A 14,848-nucleotide genomic window follows, 5' to 3' on the forward strand; every position below is an offset into this window, starting at 1 on the left:
TAGATTTATCTATTTTTATAGCTTTATCTTTTTTTCCCTTTTAATTTTGTAGATTTTTGCTCCAGGTTTTTAAAACTGTTATAGGTACAGAAATATTTATTTATTGTGATAGGTCTTCTTGATTGAATACTCCACTTATTATTACAAAATATCCCTCTTTAAATTAAATAGAAATCAACATCAAATCCCTCTCAAAATTCCAATGGCATTTTTCACAGAAATAGGAAATCCAATCCTAAATTTTGTATGGAATCATAAAAGAGACCAAGTAGCCAAAACAATCTTGAGAAAGAACAAAGCTGGAGGCATCATACTCCCTACTTTCAAAATATATTGCAAAGCTATAGTTACAATTATTATGGTATTATGCCAATACCATAAAACAAATAAATAAATTAATGAAACAGATTGAAATCCAGAAATCAACCCAAGCCAAGAATATACAGTATAGAAAGTTAGTCTCTGTAAGAAGTGGTGTTGGAAAAACTGGCTAGCCACATTGAAAATATTAAAACTGGACCACTACATTACACAATAAACAAAATTAAACACAAAATGGATTAAATACTTGAGCATAAAGCTTAAAGCTATAAAACTTCTAGAAGAAAACATGGGGAATATTCTACCTGACACGGACACTGGGAATGAATTTTTGGATTTGACACCAAAAGAAAAGAGAAAAAAAGCAAAAATAAACAAGTGAGACTACATAAAACTAAAAGTTTTTGGACAGCCAAGAAATGCATCAACGAAATGAAAATGCAACATATGGAATGAGAGAAAATATTTGCAAACCAATGAGGGCTTAGTATCTGCAATATACAAGGAACTCATACAACTCAATAGCAAGAAAAACAAAAAGCTCAAATAAAAAATGGACAAAAGTTCTGAATAGACATTTTTTCAAAGAAATACAAATAGCACACATGTACATGAGAAGGTGCTCAACATAACTAATAGTCAGGGAAATGAAGTCAAAAGAACAATGATACAAAATCATTATCTAAAAGAAATACCTGTGCTCCCATGTCATAACAGCATTATTCATAATAGCCAAGGTATGGAATTAACTCAAGTATTCATCAACAGATGAATGGATAAAGAAAATGTGAGATATATATATATATATATATACATATATATACATATATATACATATATATATGAATATTATTCAGCCTTTAAAAAAAGAGGGAAATCCTGTCAGTTGTGACAACATGAATGAACCTGGAAGGCATTATCCTAAGTGAAATAAGCCAGAAAGAGAAAGACAAATATCACACGGTATCACTTGTATGTAGAACTAAAAAAAAAAAAAAAAGTCCCAGTCACAGAATCAGAGAGTGGAAAAGTAATTACCAAGGGCTGGGGAATGAAGAAAATAGGAAGAGGATGATAAAAGGATATAAACTTTCAGATACTGTGTAAGATAAACAGATCTGGGGTCCCATGTATTCTCTGATGACTATAACTGATAACTTTATTGCATATCTAAATTTGCTAAGAGAGTAGAACTTAAATGTTCTTGCCAAAAAATAAATAAATAAATATATGGCAAAAAAGGGAGGAAACACAACTGGTTATGGCACAAAAGTGGTTATATGCTAATAAGCATATTAAAAGATGTTCAACGTCATTACTCATCAAGTAAATGCAAATTTAAACCTGAATAAGATGATATTTTACAACTACTGGAAGTGTTACAATTAAAAAGCTGACAACACCAGGTGCTGGTAAAATGTGGAGTAAAAATATTCACATACAATCCTGAAGGAAATGTAAAATGATACAGCAATTTTGGAAAATTATTTAGCATTTCCTTGTAAAGTTAAATATACACACATTTTATAGGCAAGCACTTCACTTTCTAAGTATATAATGAAAGAATATGAGTGCATATATTCACAAGCAAAACAAACACACACAAAAACGCCTATATAAGAATGTTCACAACAATTTTATTTGTAATAGCCCCAAATCAGACACAGCCCAAAAACCAATCAACTGTAGAATGGACAAACAACTCTGTACGGTTTATTCATATGATGAACTATTATTCAACAATAAAACAGAAGAAACTATTGATTGAAATACAATTAACATGGATTAATCTTAAAAATATTATATGTGGGACAGAAGCCAGACAAAAGAGTAGATACTGTGATTTTGCTTGTGTGAAGTTCTGTGATATGCTATATTAATCTATGGTAAACCAAATTAGAGCATTGTTTGCCTGTGGTGAGTGGATTGATTAGAAAGGGGCATCTTCTGCATCTTCACCAAGGTGTTATCTGAATGAACTATGGTGAAAATTTATCAAACTTTACATTTTATTGTATATAAATTATACATCTATTTTAAAATTACAATAAAAAACATAAAAGAAATGAAAATATAATTGCAAATACCTAATTGAAAATAGGTATGCCAAGCAGAAGCAAGAAGAACTACAATCCTGCAGCCTGTGGAACGAAAACCACCATCACAGAAAGATAGACAAAATGAAAAGGCAGAGGACTATGTCCCAGTGAAGGAAAAAGATAAAACCCCAGAAAAACAACAAAATGAAGTGGAGATAGGCAACCTCCAGAAAAGGAATTCAAAATAATGTTAGTGAAGATGTTCCAGGAACTCAGAAAAAGAATGGAGGCAAGGATCGAGAACATGCAAGAAATGTTTAACAAAGACCTAGAAGAATTAAAAAACAAACAAAGAGGGAGGGGCAAGATGGTGGAAGAGTAAGACGCGGAGATCACCTTCCTTCCCACAAATACAGTAGAAATACATCTACACATGGAACTGCTCCTACAGAACACCCACTGAATGCTGGCAGAAGACATCAGACTTCCCAAAAGGCAAGAAAATCCCCACGTACTTGGGTAGGGCAAAAGAAAAAAGAAATAACAGAGACAAAACAATAGGGACGGGACCTGTACCAGTGGGAGGGAGCCGTGAAGGAGGAAAGGTTTCCACACACTAGGAAGCCCCTTCGTGGGCAGAGACTGCGGGTGGCAGAGGGGGGAAGCTTCAGAGCCACGGAGGAGAGCGCAGCCACAGGGGTGCGGAGGGCAAAGCAGAGAGATTCCTGCATGGAGGATCGGTGCTGAGTAGCACTCACCAGCCTGAGAGGCTTGTCTGCTCACCCGCTGGGGCTGGCAGGGGCTGGGAGCTGAGGCTCGGGCTTCGGTGCTAGCCGGGAGGGAGTCCGGGAAAAAGTCTGCAGCTGCCGAAGAGGCAAGAGACTTTTTCTTGCCTCTTTGTTTCGCGGCGCAAAAGGAGAGGGGATTCAGAGCGCCTCCTAAACGAACTCCAGAGACAGGCATGAGCCGCAGCTATCAGCGCGGACCCCAGAGACGGGCGCGAGCTGTGGCTATCAGCGCGGATCCCACAGCAATAGGGGCGCAGAGGGAAAAACGGAGAGATTCCCGCACAGAGGCTTGGCGCCGAGCAGTGCTCACCAGCCCGAGAGGCTTGTCTGCTCACCCGCCGGGGCTGGCGGGGGCTGGGAGCTGAGGCTTGGGCTTTGGTGCTAGCCGGGAGGGAGTCCGGGAAAAAGTCTGCAGCTGCCGAAGAGGCAAGAGACTTTTTTTTGCCTCTTTGTTTCACAGTGTGCAAGGAGAGGGGATTCAGAGTGCCACCTAAACGAACTCCATAGACGGGCGTGAGCAGCGGCTATCAGCGCGGACCCCAGAGGCAGGCGCGAGCCGCGGCTAAAAGCGCGGACCTCAGAGACGGGCAGGAGACGCTAAGGCTGCTGCTGCCGCCACCAAGAAGCCTGTGTGCGAGCACAGGTCACTCTCCACACCGCCACTCACGGGAGCCTGTGCAGCTCGCCACTGCCAGGGTCCCGTGATCCAAAGACAACTTCACCGGGAGAACGCATGGCGCGCCTCAGGCTGCTGCAACGTCATGCCGGCCTCTGCCGCTGCAGGCTTGTCCCACATCCGTGCCCCTCCCTCCCACCATCCTGAGTGAGCCAGAGACCCCGAAGCAACTGCTCCTTTAACCCCATTCTGTCTGGGTGGGGAACAGACGCCCTCAGGCGACCTACATGCAGAGGCGGGTCCAAATCCAAAGCTGAACCCTGGGAGCTGTACGAACAAAGAAGAGAAAGAGAAATCTCTCCCAGCAGCCTCAGAAGCAGTGGATTAAAGCTCCACAAACAACTTGATGTGCCTGCATCTGTTGAATACCTGAATAGACAACGAATCATCCCAAATTCAAGAGGTGGACTTTGGGAGCAGGATATATTAATTTTTCCCCTTTTCCTTTTTTTGTGAGTGTATATGTGTATGCTTCTGGGTGAGATTTTGTCTGTATAGCTTTGCTTTCACCATTAGTCCTCGGGTTTGTTTTTTTTTTTAACTTAAAAAAATTTTTTCCTAATAAATGTTTTTTCTTAATAATTTTTTCCTTATTTTCTACTTTTAGAAATTAAAAAAAAATTTAATAAGTTTTTTCAAATTTTTTTTTTTTAGAAATTTCATGTAATGTCTGAAACATTTATATTAACATATTTCCATACATATTTCCATACAAATACAAATATAAGATTTTTAGGAATTTCATGTAATGTCTGAAACATTTATATTAACATATTTCCATACAAATAACCCAATGAAAGTTTAGTATTAGTTGTTTTGTTTGTTTTTTTATACTGCAGGTTCTTATTAGGCATCAATTTTATACATATCAGTGTATACATGTCAATCCCAATCGCCCAATTCAGCACACCACCATCCCCACCTCACCGCAGTTTTCCCCCCTTGGTGTCCATATGTCCATTCTCTACATCTGTGTCTCAACTTCTGCCCTGCAAACTGGCTCATCTGTACCATTTTTCTAGGTTCCACATACATGCATTAATATATGATATTTGTTTTTCTCTTTCTGACTTACTTCACCCTGTATGACAGTCTCTAGATCCATCCACGTCTCAACAAATGACTCAATTTCGTTCCTTTTTATGGCTGAGTAATATTCCATTATATATATGTACCACATCTTCTTTAGCCATTCGTCTGTTGATGGGCATTTAGGTTGCTTCCATGACCTGGCTATTGTAAATAGTGCTGCAATGAACATTCGGGTGCGTGTGTCTTTTTGAATTACGGTTTTCTCTGGGTATATGCCCAGTAGTGGGATTGCTGGGTCATATGGTAGTTCTATTTTTAGTTTTTTAAGGAACCTCCATATTGTTCTCCATAGTGGCTGTATCAAGTTACATTCCCACCAACAGTGCAAGAGGGTTCCCTTTTCTCCACACCCTCTCCAGCATTTGTTGTTTGTAGATTTTCTGATGATGCCCATCCTAACATGAGTGAGGTGATACCTCATTGTAGTTTTGATTTGCATTTCTCTAATAATTAGTGATGTTGAACAGCTTTTCATGTGCTTCGTGGCCGTCTGTATGTCTTCTTTGGAGAAATGTCTATTTAGGTCTTCTGCCCATTTTTGGATTGGGGTGTTTGTTTCTTTGATATTGAGCTGAATGAGCTGTTTATATATTTTGGAGATTAATCCTTTGTCCGTTGATTCATTTGCAAATATTTTCTCCCATTCTGAGGGCTGTCTTTTCGTCTTCTTTATGGTTTCCTTTGCTGTGCAAAAGCTTTGAAGTTTCATTAGGTCCCACTTGTTTATTTTTGTTTTTATTTCCATTACTCTAGGAGGTGGATCAAAAAAGATCTTGCTGTGATTTATGTCAAAGAGTGTTCTTCCTATGTTTTCCTCTAAGAGTTTTATAGTGTCCAGTCTTATATTTAAGTCTCTAATCCATTTTGAGTTTATTTTTGTGTATGGTGTTAGGGAGTATTCTAATTTCATTCTTTTACATGTAGCTGTCCAGTTTTCCCAGCACCACTTATTGAAGAGAATGTCTTTTCTCCATTGTATATCTTTGCCTCCTTTGTCGTAGATTAGTTGACCATAGGTGCGTGGGTTAATCTCTGGGCTTTCTATCTTGTTCCATTGATCTATGTTTCTGTTTTTGTGCCAGTACCATATTGTCTTGATTACTGTAGCTTTGTAGTATAGTCTGAAGTCAGGGAGTCTGATTCCTCCAGCTCCATTTTTTTGCCTCAAGACTGCTTTGGCTATTCGGGGTCTTTTGTGTCTCCATACAAATTTTAAGATGATTTGTTCTAGCTCTGTAAAAAATGCCATTGGTAATTTGATAGGGATTGCATTGAATCTGTAGGTTGCTTTGGGTAGTATACTCATTTTCACAATGTTGATTCTTCCAATCCAAGAACATGGTATATCTCTCCATCTGTTGGTATCATCTTTAATTTCTTTCATCAGTGTCTTATAGTTTTCTGCATACAGGTCTTTTGTCTCTCTAGGTAGGTTTATTCCTAGGTATTTTATTCTTTTTGTTGCAATGGTAAATGGGAGTGTTTCCATAATTTTTCTTTCAGATTTTTCATCATTAGTGTATAGGAATGCAAGAGATTTCTGTGCATTAATTTTGTATCCTGCAACTTTACCATATTCATTAATTAGCTCTAGCAGTTTTATGGTGGCAGTTTTAGGATTCTCTATGTATAGTATCATGTCATCCGCAAACAGTGACAGTTTTACTTCCTCTTTTCCAATTTGTATTCCTTTTATTTCTTTTTCTTCTCTGATTGCCATGGCTAGGACTTCCAGAACTATGTTGAATAATAGTGGTGAGAGTGGACATCCTTGTCTCGTTCCTGATCTTAGAGGAAATGCTTTCAGTTTTTCACCATTGAGAATGATGTTTGCTGTGGGTTTGTCATATATGGCCTTTATTATGTTGAGGTAGGTTCCCTCTATGCCCACTTTCTGGAGAGTTTTTATCAAAAGTGGGTGTTGAATTTTGTCAAAAGCTTTTTCTGCATCTATTGAGATGATCATATGGTTTTTATTCTTCAGTTTGTTAATATGGTGTATCACATTGATTGATTTACGTATATTGAAGAATCCTTGCATCCCTGGGATAAATTCCACTTGATCATGGTGTATGATCCTTTTAATGTGTTGTTGGATTCTGTTTGCTAGTATTTTGTTGAGGATTTTTGCATCTATATTCATCAGTGATATTGGTCTGTAATTTTCTTTTTTTGTAGTGTCTTTGTCTGGTTTTGGTATCAGGGTGATGGTGGCCTCATAGAATGAGTTTGGGAGTGTTCCTTCCTCTGCAATTTTTTGGAAGAGTTTGAGAAGGATGGGTGTTAGCTCTTCTCTAAATGTTTGATAGAATTCACATGTGAAGCCATCTGGTCCTGGACTTTTGTTTGTTGGAAGATTTTTAATCACAGTTTCAATTTCATTACTTGTGATTGGTCTGTTCATATTTTCTGTTTCTTCCTGATTCAGTCTTGGAAGGTTATACCTTTCTAAGAATTTGTCCATTTCTTCCAGGTTGTCCATTTTATTGGCATAAAGTTGCTTATAGTAGTCTCTTAGGATGTTTTGTATTTCTGCAGTGTCTGTTGTAACTTCTCCTTTTTCATTTCTGATTTTATTGATTTGAGTCCTCTCCCTCTTTTTCTTGATGAGTCTGGCTAATGGCTTATCAATTTTGTTTATCTTCTCAAAGAACCAACTTTTAGTTTTATTGATCTTTGCTATTGTTTTCTTTGTTTCTATCTCATTTATTTCTGCTCTGATCTTTATGATTTCTTTCCTTCTGCTAACTTTGGGTTTTGTTTGTTCTTCTTTCTCTAGTTTCTTTAGGTGTAAGGTTAGATTGTTTACTTGAGATTTTTCTTGTTTCTTTAGGTAGGCTTGTATAGCTATAAACTTCCCTCTTAGAACCGCTTTTGCTGCATCCCATAGGTTTTGGGTCGTCGTGTTTTCATTGTCATTTGTCTCTAGGTATTTTTTTATTTCCTCTTTGATTTCTTCAGTAATCTCTTGGTTTTTTAGTAACGTATTGTTTAGCCTCCATGTGTTTGTCTTTTTTACGTTTTTTTCCCTGTAATTCATTTCTAATCTCATAGCGTTGTGGTCAGAAAAGATGCTTGGTATGATTTCAATTTTCTTAAATTTACTGAGGCTTGATTTGTGACCCAAGATGTGATCTATCCTGGAGAATGTTCCGTGCGCACTTGAGAAGAACGTGTAATCTGCTGTTTTTGGGTGGAATGTCCTATATATATCAATTAAATCTATCTGGTCTATTGTGTCATTTAAAGCTTCTGTTTCCTTATTTATTTTCATTTTGGATGATCTGTCCATTGGTGTAAGTGAAGTGTTAAAGTCCCCCACTATTATTGTGTTACTATCGATTTCCTCTTTTATAGCTGTTAGCAGTTGCCTTATGTATTGAGGTGCTCCTATGTTGGGTGCATATATATTTATAATTGTTATATCTTCTTCTTGGATTGATCCCTGGATCATTATGTAGTGTCCTTCCTTGTCTCTTGTAACATTCTTTATTTTAAAGTCTATTTTATCTGATATGAGTATAGCTACTCCAGCTTTCTTTTGATTTCCATTTGCATGGAATATCTTTTTCCATCCCCTAAGTTTCAGTCTCTATGTGTCCCTAGGTCTAAAGTGGGTCTCTTGTAGACAGCATATATATGGGTCCTGTTTTGTATCCATTCAGCCAGTCTATGTCTTTTGGTTGGGGTGTTTAATCCATTCACGTTTAAGGTAATTATCGATATGTATGTTCCTATGACCATTTTCTTAATTGTTTTGGGTTTGTTTTTGTAGGTCCTTTTCTTCTCTTGTGTTTCCCACTTAGAGAAGTTCCTTTAGCATTTGTTGTAGAGCTGGTTTGGTGGTGCTGAATTCTCTTAGCTTTTGCTTGTCTGTAAAGCTTTTGATTTCTCCATCAAATCTAAATGAGATCCTTGCCGGGTAGAGTAATCTTGGTTGTAGGTTCTTCCCTTTCATCACTTTAAGTATATCATGCCACTCCCTTCTGGCTTGCAGAGTTTCTGCTGAGAAATCAGCTGTTAACCTTATGGGAGTTCCCTTGTATGTTATTTGTCATTTTTCCCTTGCTGCTTTCAATAATTTTTCTTTGTCTTTAATTTTTGCCACTTTGATTACTATGTGTCTCGGCGTGTTTCTCCTTGGGTTTATTCTGTATGGGACTCTCTGCGCTTCCTGGACTTGGGTGGCTATTTCCTTTCCCATGTTAGGGAAGTTTTCGACTATAATCTCTTCAAATTTTTTCTCTGGTCCTTTCTCTCTCTCTTCTCCTTCTGGGACCCCTATAATGCGAATGTTGTTGCATTTAATGTTGTCCCAGAGGTCTCTTAGGCCGTCTTCATTTCTTTTCATTCTTTTTTCTTTAGTCTGTTCCGCAGCAGTGAATTCCACCATTCTGTCTTCCAGGTCACTTATCCGTTCTTCTGCCTCAGTTATTCTGCTATTGATTCCTTCTAGTGTAGTTTTCATTTCAGTTATTGTATTGGTCATCTCTGTTTGTTTGTTCTTTAATTCTTGTAGGTCTTTGTTAATCATTTCTTGCATCTTCTCAATCTTTGCCTCCATTATTATTCCGAGGTCCTGGATCATCTTCACTATCATTATTCTGAATTCTTTCTCTGGAAGGTTGCCTATCTCCACTTCATTTAGTTGTTTTTCTGGGGTTTTTTCTTGTTGCTTCATCTGGTACATAGCCCTCTGCCTTTTCATCTTCTCTATCTTTCTGTAACTGTGGTTTTTGGTCCACAGGCTGCAGGATTGTAGTTTTTCTTGCTTCTGCTCTCTGCCCTCTGGTGGTTGAGGCTATCTAAGAGGCTTGATGGTAGACTCTGGTGGTGGGTACTCAAATTTTTTATTTTAAAAAATTTAAAACTTTTTTTCTTAATAAAGTTTTTCTTACTAATTTTTTTCTTATTTTTTACTATAAAAAATTAATAAATCTAGTTTTAAAAATTTAAAAAAAGTTTTCTGAATACATTTATTCTTAAAATTTTTTTCTTATTTTTTATTTTAATAGCTTTATTTTATTTTATTTTATCTTCTTTCTTTCTTTCTATTTTTTTCTCCCTTTTATTCTGAGCCGTGTGGATGAAAGACTCTTGGAGCTCCAGCCAGGCATCAGGGATGTGCCTCTGAGGTGGGAGAGGCAACTTCAGGACACTGGTCCACAAGAGACCTCCCAGCTCCATGTAATACCAAACAGTGAAAATCTCTCAGAGATCTCCATCTCAACATCAAGGCCCAGCTTCACTCAACGACGAGCAAGCTACAGTACTGGACACCCTATGCCAAACAACTAGCAAGACAGGAACACAGCCCCATCCATTAGCAGAGAGGCTGCCTAAAATCATAATAAGGCCACAGACACCCCAAAACACACCACCAGACGTGGACGTGCCCACCAGAAAGACAAGATCCAACCTCATCCAACAGAACACAGGCACTAGTCCCCTCCACCAGGAAGCCTACACAACCCACTGAACCAACCTTAGCCACTGGGGACAGATACAAAAAACAACGGGAACTACAAACCTGCAGCCTGTGAAAAGGAGACACCAAACACAGTAAGATAAGCAAAATGAGAAGACAAAAAACCACACGGCAGGTGAAGGAGCAAGATCAAAACACACGAGACCTAACAAAAGAAGTGGAAATATGTAGTCTATCTGAAAAAGAATTCAGAATAATGATAGTAAGGATGATCCAAAATCTTGGAAAGAGAATACACAAAATGCAAGAAACATTTAACGAAGACGTAGAAGAACTAAAGAGGAACCAAGCAACGATGAAAAACACAATAAATGAAATTAAAAATATTCTAGATGGGATCAATAGCAGAATAACTGAGGCAGAAGAACGGATAAGTGACCTGGAAGATAAAATAGTGGAAATAACTACTGCAGACCAGAATAAAGAAAAAAGAATGAAAAGAACTGAGGACAGTCTCAGAGACCTCTGGGACAACATTAAATGCACCAACATTCGAATTATAGGGGTCCCAGAAGAAGAAGAGAAAAAGAAAGGGACTGAGAAAATATTTGAAGAGATTATAGTTGAAAACTTCCCTAATATGGGAAAGGAAATAGTTAATCAAGTCCTGGAAGCACAGAGAGTCCCATACAGGATAAATCCAAGGAGAAACACGCCAAGACACATATTAATCAAACTGTCAAAAATTAAATATAAAGAAAACAATTTAAAAGCAGCAAGGGAAAAAAAACAAATAACACACTAGGGAATCCCCATAAGGTTAACATCTGATCTTTCAGCAGAAACTCTGCAAGCCAGAAGGGAGTGGCAGGATATACTTAAAGTGATGAAGGAGAAAAACCTACAGCCAGAATTACTCTACCCAGCAAGGATCTCATTCAGATGTGATGGAGAAATTAAAACCTTTAAGGACAAGCAAAAGCTGAGAGAGTTCAGCACCACCAAACCAGATTTACAACAAATGCTAAAGGAACTTCTCTAGGCAAGAAACACAAGAGAAGGAAAACACCTACAAAAACAAACACAAAATATTTAAGAAAATGGGAATAGGAACATACATATCGATAATTACCTTAAATGTAAATGGATTAAATGCTCCCACCAAAAGACACAGACTGGCTGAATGGATACAAAAGCAAGACCCATATATATGCTGTCTACAAGAGACCCACTTCAGACCTAGAGACACATACAGACTGAAAGTGAGTGGATCGAAAAAGATATTCCACACAAATGGAAATCAAAAGAAAGCTGGAGTAGCAATTCTCATATCAGACAAAATAGACTTTAAAATAAAGACTATTACAAGAGACAAAGAAGGGCACTATATAATGATCAAGGGATCGATCCAAGAGGAAGGTATAACAATTGTAAATATTTATGCACCCAACATAGGAGCACCTCAATACATAAGGCAAATACTAACAGCTATAAAAGGGAAATCGAAAGTAGCACAATCATAGTAGGGGACTTTAACACCCCACTTTCACCAATGGACAGATCATCCAAAATGAAAATAAATAAGGAAACACAAGCTTTAAATGATACATTAAACAAGATGGACTTAATTGATATTTATAGGACATTCCACTCAAAAACAACAGAATACACATTTTTCTCAAGTGCTCATGGAACATTCTCCAGGATAGATCATATCTTGGGTCACAAATCAAGCCTTGGTAAATTTAAGAAAATTAAAATCGTATCAAGTATCTTTTCCGACCACAACGCTATGAGACTAGATATCAATTACAGGAAAAGATCTGTAAAAAATACAAACACATGGAGGCTACACAATACACTACTTAATAACGAAGTGATCACTGAAGTAATCAAAGGGGAAATCAAAAAATACCTAGAAACAAATGACAATGGAGACACGACGACCCAAAACCTATGAGATGCAGCAAAAGCAGTGCTAAGAGGGAAGATTATAGCAATACAAGCCTACCTCAAGAAACAGGAAACATCTCGAATAAACAACCTAACCTTGCACCTAAAGCAATTAGAAAAAGAAGAGCAAAAAATACCCCAAAGCTAGCAGAAGGAAAGAAATCATAAAGATCAGATCAGAAATAAATGAATAAGAAATAAAGGAAACAATAGCAACAATCAATGAAACTAAAAGCTGGTTCTTCGAGAAGATAAACAAAATTGATAAACCATTAGCCAGACTCATTAAGAGAAAAAGGGAGAAGACTCAAATCAATAGTATTAGAAATGAAAAAGGAGAAGTAACCACTGACAATGCAGAAATACAAACGATCGTGAGAGATTACTACAAGCAACTCTATGCCAAAAAAATGGACAACCTGGAAGAAATGGACAGATTCTTAGAAATGCACAACCTACCGAGACTGAACCAGGAAGAAATAGAAAATATGAATAGACCAATCACAAGCACTGAAATTGAAACTGTTATTAAAAATCATCCAACAAACAGAAGCCCAGGACCAGATGGCTTCACAGGCGAATTCTATCACACATTTAGAGAAGAGCTAACACCTATCCTTCTCAAACTCTTCCAAAATATTGCAGAGGGAGGAACACTCCCCAACTCATTCTACGAGGCCACCATCACCCTGATACCAAAACCAGACAAAGATGTCACAAAGCAGGAAAACTACAGGCCAATATCACTGATGAACATAGATGCAAAAATCCTCAACAAAATACTAGCAAACGGAATCCAACAGCACATTAAAAGGATTATACACCATAATCAAGTGGGGTTTATTCCAGGAATGCAAGGATTCTTCAATATACACAAATCAATCAACGTGATACACCATATTAACAAGTTGAAGGAGAAAAACCATATGATCAACTCAGTAGATGCAGAGAAAGCTTTCGACAAAATTCAACACCCATTTATGATAAAAGCCCTGCAGAAAGTAAGCATAGAGGGAACTTTCCTTAACATAATAAAGGCCACATATGGCAAACCCACAGCCAACATTGTCCTCAATGGTGAAAAACTGAAACCATTTCCACTAAGAACAGGAACAAGACAAGGTTGCCCACTCTCACCACTATTATTCAACATAGTTTTGGAAGTGTTAGCCACAGCAATCAGAGAAGAAAAAGAAATAAAAGAAATCCAAATCGAAAAGAAGAAGTAAAGCTGTCACTGTTTGCAGATGACATGATACTATACATAGAGAATCCTAAAACTGCCATCAGAAAACTACTAGAGCTAATCAATGAATTTGGTAAAGTAGCAGGATACAAAATTAATGCACAGAAATCTCTTGCATTCCTATATACTAATGATGAAAAATCTGAAAGTGAAATTAAGAAAACACTCTCGTTTACCATTGCAACAAAAAGAATAAAATATCTATGAATAAGCCTACCTAAGGAGACAAAAGACCTGTATGCAGAAAATTATAAGACACTGATGAAAGAAATTAAAGATGATACAAATAGATGGAGAGATATACCATGTTCTTGGATTGGAAGAATCAACATTGTGAAAATGACTCTACTACCCAAAGCAATCTACAGACTCAATGCAATCCCTATCAAACTACCACTGGCATTTTTCACAGAACTAGAACAAAAAATTTCACAATTTGTATGGAGACACAAAAGACCCCGAATAGCTAAAGCAATCTTGAGAACGAAAAATGGAGCTGGAGGAATCAGGCTCCCTGACTTCAGACCTTATTACAAAGCTATAGTAATCAAGACAGTTTGGTACTGGCACAAAAACAGAAATATAGATCAATGGAACAGAATACAAAGCCCAGAGATAAACCTATGCACATATGGTCACATTATCTTTGATAAAGGAGGCAAGCATATACAGTGGAGAAAAGACAGCCTCTTCAATAAGTGGTGTTGGGAAAATTGGACAAGTACATGTAAAAGTATGAAATTAGAACACTCCCTGACACCATACACAAAAATAAACTCAAAATGGATTAAAGACCTAAGTGTAAAGCCAGACACTATCAAACTCTTAGAGGAAAACTTAGGCAGAACGTTCTATGACATAAATCACAGCAAGATCCTTTTTGACCCAGCTCCTAGAGAAATGGAAATAAAAACACAAATAAATAAATGGGAACTAATGAAACTTAAAAACTTTTGCACAGCAAATGAAACCATAAACAAGACCAAAAGACAACCCTCAGAATGGGAGAAAAAATTTTCAAATGAAGCAACGGACAAAGGATTAATCTCCAAGATTTACAAGCAGATCATGCAGCTCAATAACAAAAAAACAAACAACCCAATCCAAAAATGGGCAGAAGACCTAAATAGACATTTCTCTAAAGAAGATATACAGATGGCCAACAGACACATGAAAGAATGCTCAACATCATTAATCATTAGAGAAATGCAAATCAAAACTACAATGAGGTATCATCTCACACCGGTTAGAATGGCCATTATCAAAAAATCTACAAACAATAAATGCTGGAGAGGGTGTGGAGAA

At 37.4% G+C, this 14,848-nt stretch overlaps 1 long non-coding RNA gene across 1 annotated transcript in view; it reads left to right on the forward strand.

Annotated features, from left to right (window-relative positions):
• LOC309653148 overlaps positions 1 to 14,848 on the forward strand; it is a 151,285-nt gene that overhangs the window by 15,994 nt on the left and 120,443 nt on the right. The gene's annotated exons all lie outside the window — the stretch shown is intronic.

Source organism: Balaenoptera physalus (genome assembly GCF_965194825.1).
Source record: "Balaenoptera physalus genome assembly, chromosome: X".
In the NCBI taxonomy this organism is placed as follows: Eukaryota; Metazoa; Chordata; class Mammalia; order Artiodactyla; family Balaenopteridae; genus Balaenoptera; species Balaenoptera physalus.